Genomic DNA, 6,658 nt, shown 5'->3' on the forward strand with positions numbered 1-6,658 from the left:
AAAGGCCAGAAATCGCATTTTAAAGTTGTGATCCCAAATTAAGCTCAGAATGGCCGAAAAACGCTTCTAAAGGCCAGAAATCGCATTTTAAAGTTGTGATCCCAAATTAAGCTCAGAATGGCCGAAAAACGCTTCTAAAGGCCAGAAATCGCATTTTAAAGTTGTGATCCCAAATTAAGCTCAGAATGGCCGAAAAACGCTTCTAAAGGCCAGAAATCGCATTTTAAAGTTGTGATCCCAAATTAAGCTCAGAATGGCCGAAAAACGCTTCTAAAGGCCAGAAATCGCATTTTAAAGTTGTGATCCCAAATTAAGCTCAGAATGGCCGAAAAACGCTTCTAAAGGCCAGAAATCGCATTTTTAAGTTGTGATCCCAAATTAAGCTCAGAATCGCTGAAAAACGCTTCTAAAGGCCAGAAATCGCATTTTAAAGTTGTGATCCCAAATTAAGCTCAGAATCGCTGAAAAACGCTTCTAAAGGCCAGAAATCGCATTTTAAAGTTGTGATCCCAAATTAAGCTCAGAATCGCTGAAAAACGCTTCTAAAGGCCAGAAATCGCATTTTAAAGTTGTGATCCCAAATTAAGCTCAGAATCGCTGAAAAACGCTTCTGAAGGCCAGAAATCGCATTTTAAAGTTGTGATCCCAAATTAAGCTCAGAATGGCCGAAAAACGCTTCTAAAGGCCAGAAATCGCATTTTAAAGTTGTGATCCCAAATTAAGCTCAGAATGGCCGGAAAACGCTTCTAAAGGCCAGAAATCGCATTTTAAAGTTGTGATCCCAAATTAAGCTCAGAATGGCCGAAAAACGCTTCTAAAGGCCAGAAATCGCATTTTAAAGTTGTGATCCCAAATTAAGCTCAGAATGGCCGAAAAACGCTTCTAAAGGCCAGAAATCGCATTTTAAAGTTGTGATCCCAAATTAAGCTCAGAATCGCTGAAAAACGCTTCTAAAGGCCAGAAATCGCATTTTAAAGTTATGATCCCAAATTAAGCTCAGAATCGCTGAAAAACGCTTCTAAAGGCCAGAAATCGCATTTTAAAGTTGTGATCCCAAATTAAGCTCAGAATGGCCGAAAAACGCTTCTAAAGGCCAGAAACCGTATTTTAAAGTTGTGATCCCAAATAAAGCTCAAAATGGCCGAAAAACGCTTCTAAAGGCCAGAAATCGCATTTTAAAGCTGTGATCCCAAATAAAGCTCAGAATGGCCGAAAAACGCTTCTAAAGGCCAGAAATCGCATTTTAAAGTTGTGATCCCAAATTAAGCTCAGAATCGCTGAAAAACGCTTCTAAAGGCCAGAAATCGCATTTTAAAGTTGTGATCCCAAATTAAGCTCAGAATCGCTGAAAAACGCTTCTAAAGGCCAGAAATCGCATTTTAAAGTTGTGATCCCAAATAAAGCTCAGAATGGCCGAAAAACGCTTCTAAAGGCCAGAAATTGCATTTTAAAGTTGTGATCCCAAATTAAGCTCAGAATGGCCGAAAAACGCTTCTAAAGGCCAGAAATCGCATTTTAAAGTTGTGATCCCAAATTAAGCTCAGAATGGCCGAAAAACGCTTCTAAAGGCCAGAAATCGCATTTTAAAGTTGTGATCCCAAATTAAGCTCAGAATCGCTGAAAAACGCTTCTAAAGGCCAGAAATCGCATTTTAAAGTTGTGATCCCAAATTAAGCTCAGAATGGCCGAAAAACGCTTCTAAAGGCCAGAAATTGCATTTTAAAGTTGTGATCCGAAATTAAGCTTAGAATCGCCGAAAAACGCTTATAAAGGCCAGAAATCGCATTTTAAAGTTGTGATCCCAAATTAAGCTCAGAATGGCCGAAAAACGCTTCTAAAGGCCAGAAATCGCATTCTAAAGTTGTGATCCCAAATTAAGCTTAGAATCGCCGAAAAACGCTTCTAAAGGCCAGAAATCGCATTTTAAAGTTGTGATCCCAAATTAAGCTCAGAATCGCCGAAAAACGCTTCTAAAGGCCAGAAATCGCATTTTAAAGTTGTGATCCCAAATTAAGCTTAGAATCGCCGAAAAACGCTTCTAAAGGCCAGAAATTGCATTTTAAAGTTGTGATCCCAAATTAAGCTCAGAATCGCCGAAAAACGCTTCTAAAGGCCAGAAATCGCATTTTAAAGTTGTGATCCCAAATTAAGCTCAGAATGGCCGAAAAACGCTTCTAAAGGCCAGAAATCGCATTTTAAAGTTGTGATCCCAAATTAAGCTTAGAATGGCCGAAAAACGCTTCTAAAGGCCAGAAATCGCATTTTAAAGTTGTGATCCCAAATTAAGCACAGAATGGCCGAAAAACGCTTCTAAAGGCCAGAAATCGCATTCTAAAGTTGTGATCCCAAATTAAGCTTAGAATCGCCGAAAAACGCTTCTAAAGGCCAGAAATCGCATTCTAAAGTTGTGATCCCAAATTAAGCTTAGAATCGCCGAAAAACGCTTCTAAAGGCCAGAAATCGCATTTTAAAGTTGTGATCCCAAATTAAGCTCAGAATCGCCGAAAAACGCTTCTAAAGGCCAGAAATCGCATTTTAAAGTTGTGATCCCAAATTAAGCTTAGAATGGCCGAAAAACGCTTCTAAAGGCCAGAAATCGCATTTTAAAGTTGTGATCCCAAATTAAGCTTACAATCGCCGAAAAACGCTTCTAAAGGCCAGAAGTTGCATTTTAAAGTTGTGGTCCCAAATTAAGCTCAGAATGGCCGAAAAACGCTTCTAAAGGCCAGAAATCGCATTTTAAAGTTGTGATCCCAAATTAAGCTCAGAATGGCCAAAAAACGCTTCTAAAGGCCAGAAATCGCATTTTAAAGTTGTGATCCCAAATTAAGCTCAGAATGGCCGAAAAACGCTTCTAAAGGCCAGAAATCGCATTCTAAAGTTGTGATCCCAAATTAAGCTTAGAATCGCCGAAAAACGCTTCTAAAGGCCAGAAATCGCATTCTAAAGTTGTGATCCCAAATTAAGCTTAGAATGGCCGAAAAACGCTTCTAAAGGCCAGAAATTGCATTTTAAAGTTGTGATCCCAAATTAAGCTCAGAATGGCCGAAAAACGCTTCTAAAGGCCAGAAATCGCATTCTAAAGTTGTGATCCCAAATTAAGCTTAGAATCGCCGAAAAACGCTTCTAAAGGCCAGAAATCGCATTCTAAAGTTGTGATCCCAAATTAAGCTTAGAATCGCCGAAAAACGCTTCTAAAGGCCAGAAATCGCATTTTAAAGTTGTGATCCCAAATTAAGCTCAGAATCGCCGAAAAACGCTTCTAAAGGCCAGAAATCGCATTTTAAAGTTGTGATCCCAAATTAAGCTCAGAATGGCCGAAAAACGCTTCTAAAGGCCAGAAATCGCATTTTAAAGTTGTGATCCCAAATTAAGCTCAGAATGGCCAAAAAACGCTTCTAAGGCCAGAAATCGCATTTTAAAGTTGTGATCCCAAATTAAGCTCAGAATCGCCGAAAAACGCTTCTAAAGGCCAGAAATTGCATTTTCAAGTTGTGATCCCAAATTAAGCTTAGAATCGCCGAAAAACGCTTCTAAAGGCCAGAAATCGCATTTAAAAGTTGTGATCCCAAATTAAGCTCAGAATCGCCGAAAAACGCTTCCAAAGGCCAGAAATCGCATTTTAAAGTTGTGATCCCAAATTAAGCTCAGAATGGCCGAAAAACGCTTCTAAAGGCCAGAAATCGCATTCTAAAGTTGTGATCCCAAATTAAGCTTAGAATCGCCGAAAACGCTTCTAAAGGCCAGAAATCGCATTTTAAAGTTGTGATCCCAAATTAAGCTCAGAATGGCCGAAAAACGTTTCTAAAGGCCAGAAATCGCATTTTAAAGTTGTGATCCCAAATTAAGCTTAGAATCGCCGAAAAACGCTTCTAAAGGCCAGAAATCGCATTTTAAAGTTGTGATCCCAAATTAAGCTCAGAATGGCCGAAAAACGCTTCTAAAGGCCAGAAATCGCATTTTAAAGTTGTGATCCCAAATTAAGCTCAGAATCGCCGAAAAACGCTTCTAAAGGCCAGAAATCGCATTTTAAAGTTGTGATCCCAAATTAAGCTTAGAATGGCCGAAAAACGCTTCTAAAGGCCAGAAATCGCATTTTAAAGTTGTGATCCCAAATTAAGCTTAGAATCGCCTAAAAACGCTTATAAAGGCCAGAAATCGCATTTTAAAGTTGTGATCCCAAATTAAGCTTAGAATGGCCGAAAAACGCTTCTAAAGGCCAGAAATCGCATTCTAAAGTTGTGATCCCAAATTAAGCTTAGAATGGCCGAAAAACGCTTCTAAAGGCCAGAAATCGCATTTTAAAGTTGTGATCCCAAATTAAGCTTAGAATCGCCGAAAAACGCTTATAAAGGCCAGAAGTTGCATTTTAAAGTTGTGATCCCAAATTAAGCTTAGAATGGCCGAAAAACGCTTCTAAAGGCCAGAAATCGCATTCTAAAGTTGTGATCCCAAATTAAGCTTAGAATGGCCGAAAAACGCTTCTAAAGGCCAGAAATCGCATTTTAAAGTTGTGATCCCAAATTAAGCTCAGAATGGCCAAAAAACGCTTCTAAAGGCCAGAAATCGCTCTTAAAGTTGTGATCCCAAATTAAGCTCAGAATCGCCGAAAAACGCTTCTAAAGGCCAGAAATCGCATTTTAAAGTTGTGATTCCAAATAAGGCTCAAAATGGCCGAAAAACGCTTCTAAAGGCCAGAAATTGCATTTTCAAGTTGTGATCCCAAATTAAGCTTAGAATCGCCGAAAAACGCTTATAAAGGCCAGAAGTTGCATTTTAAAGTTGTGATCCCAAATTAAGCTTAGAATGGCCGAAAAACGCTTCTAAAGGCCAGAAATCGCATTCTAAAGTTGTGATCCCAAATTAAGCTTAGAATGGCCGAAAAACGCTTCTAAAGGCCAGAAATCGCATTTTAAAGTTGTGATCCCAAATTAAGCTTAGAATCGCCGAAAAACGCTTCTAAAGGCCAGAAATCGCATTCTAAAGTTGTGATCCCAAATTAAGCTTAGAATCGCCGAAAAACGCTTCTAAAGGCCAAAAATCGCATTTTAAAGTTGTGATCCCAAATAAAGCTCAGAATCGCCGAAAAACGCTTCTAAAGGCCAGAAATCGCATTTTAAAGTTGTGATCCCAAATTAAGCTCAGAATGGCCGAAAAACGCTTCTAAAGGCCAGAAATCGCATTCTAAAGTTGTGATCCCAAATTAAGCTTAGAATCGCCGAAAAACGCTTCTAAAGGCCAGAAATCGCATTTTAAAGTTGTGATCCCAAATTAAGCTCAGAATGGCCGAAAAACGCTTCTAAAGGCCAGAAATCGCATTTTAAAGTTGTGATCCCAAATTAAGCTTAGAATCGCCGAAAAACGCTTCTAAAGGCCAGAAATCGCATTTTAAAGTTGTGATCCCAAATTAAGCTCAGAATCGCCGAAAAACGCTTCTAAAGGCCAGAAATCGCATTTTAAAGTTGTGATCCCAAATTAAGCTCAGAATCGCCGAAAAACGCTTCTAAAGGCCAGAAATCGCATTTTAAAGTTGTGATCCCAAATTAAGCTTAGAATCGCCGAAAAACGCTTCTAAAGGCCAGAAATCGCATTCTAAAGTTGTGATCCCAAATTAAGCTTAGAATTGCCGAAAAACGCTTCTAAAGGCCAGAAATCGCATTTTAAAGTTGTGATCCCAAATTAAGCTCAGAATCGCCGAAAAACGCTTCTAAAGGCCAGAAATCGCATTTTAAAGTTGTGATCCCAAATTAAGCTCAGAATGGCCGAAAAACGCTTCTAAAGGCCAGAAATCGCATTTTAAAGTTGTGATCCCAAATTAAGCTTAGAATCGCCGAAAAACGCTTCTAAAGGCCAGAAATCGCATTCTAAAGTTGTGATCCCAAATTAAGCTTAGAATCGCCGAAAAACGCTTCTGAAGGCCAGAAATCGCATTTTAAAGTTGTGATCCCAAATTAAGCTCAGAATCGCCGAAAAACGCTTCTAAAGGCCAGAAATCGCATTTTAAAGTTGTGATCCCAAATTAAGCTCAGAATGGCCGAAAAACGCTTCTCAAGGCCAGAAATCGCATTCTAAAGTTGTGATCCCAAATTAAGCTTAGAATCGCCGAAAAACGCTTCTAAAGGCCAGAAATCGCATTTTAAAGTTGTGATCCCAAATTAAGCTTAGAATCGCCAAAAAACGCTTATAAAGGCCAGAAATTGCATTTTAAAGTTGTGATCCCAAATTAAGCTTAGAATGGCCGAAAAACGCTTCTAAAGGCAAGAAATCGCATTCTAAAGTTGTGATCCCAAATTAAGCTTAGAATGGCCGAAAAACGCTTCTAAAGGCCAGAAATCGCATTTTAAAGTTGTGATCCCAAATTAAGCTCAGAATGGCCGAAAAACGCTTCTAAAGGCCAGAAATCGCATTCTAAAGTTGTGATCCCAAATTAAGCTTAGAATGGCCGAAAAACGCTTCTAAAGGCCAGAAATCGCATTTTAAAGTTGTGATCCCAAATTAAGCTTAAAATCGCCGAAAAACGCTTCTAAAGGCCAGAAATTGCATTTTAAAGTTGTGATCCCAAATTAAGCTTAAAATCGCCGAAAAACGCTTCTAAAGGCCAGAAATCGCATTTTAAAGTTGTGATCCCAAATTAAGCTTAGAATCGCCGAAAAACGCT

This window comes from Uranotaenia lowii, chromosome 2 (genome assembly GCF_029784155.1).
Source record: "Uranotaenia lowii strain MFRU-FL chromosome 2, ASM2978415v1, whole genome shotgun sequence".
In the NCBI taxonomy this organism is placed as follows: Eukaryota; Metazoa; Arthropoda; class Insecta; order Diptera; family Culicidae; genus Uranotaenia; species Uranotaenia lowii.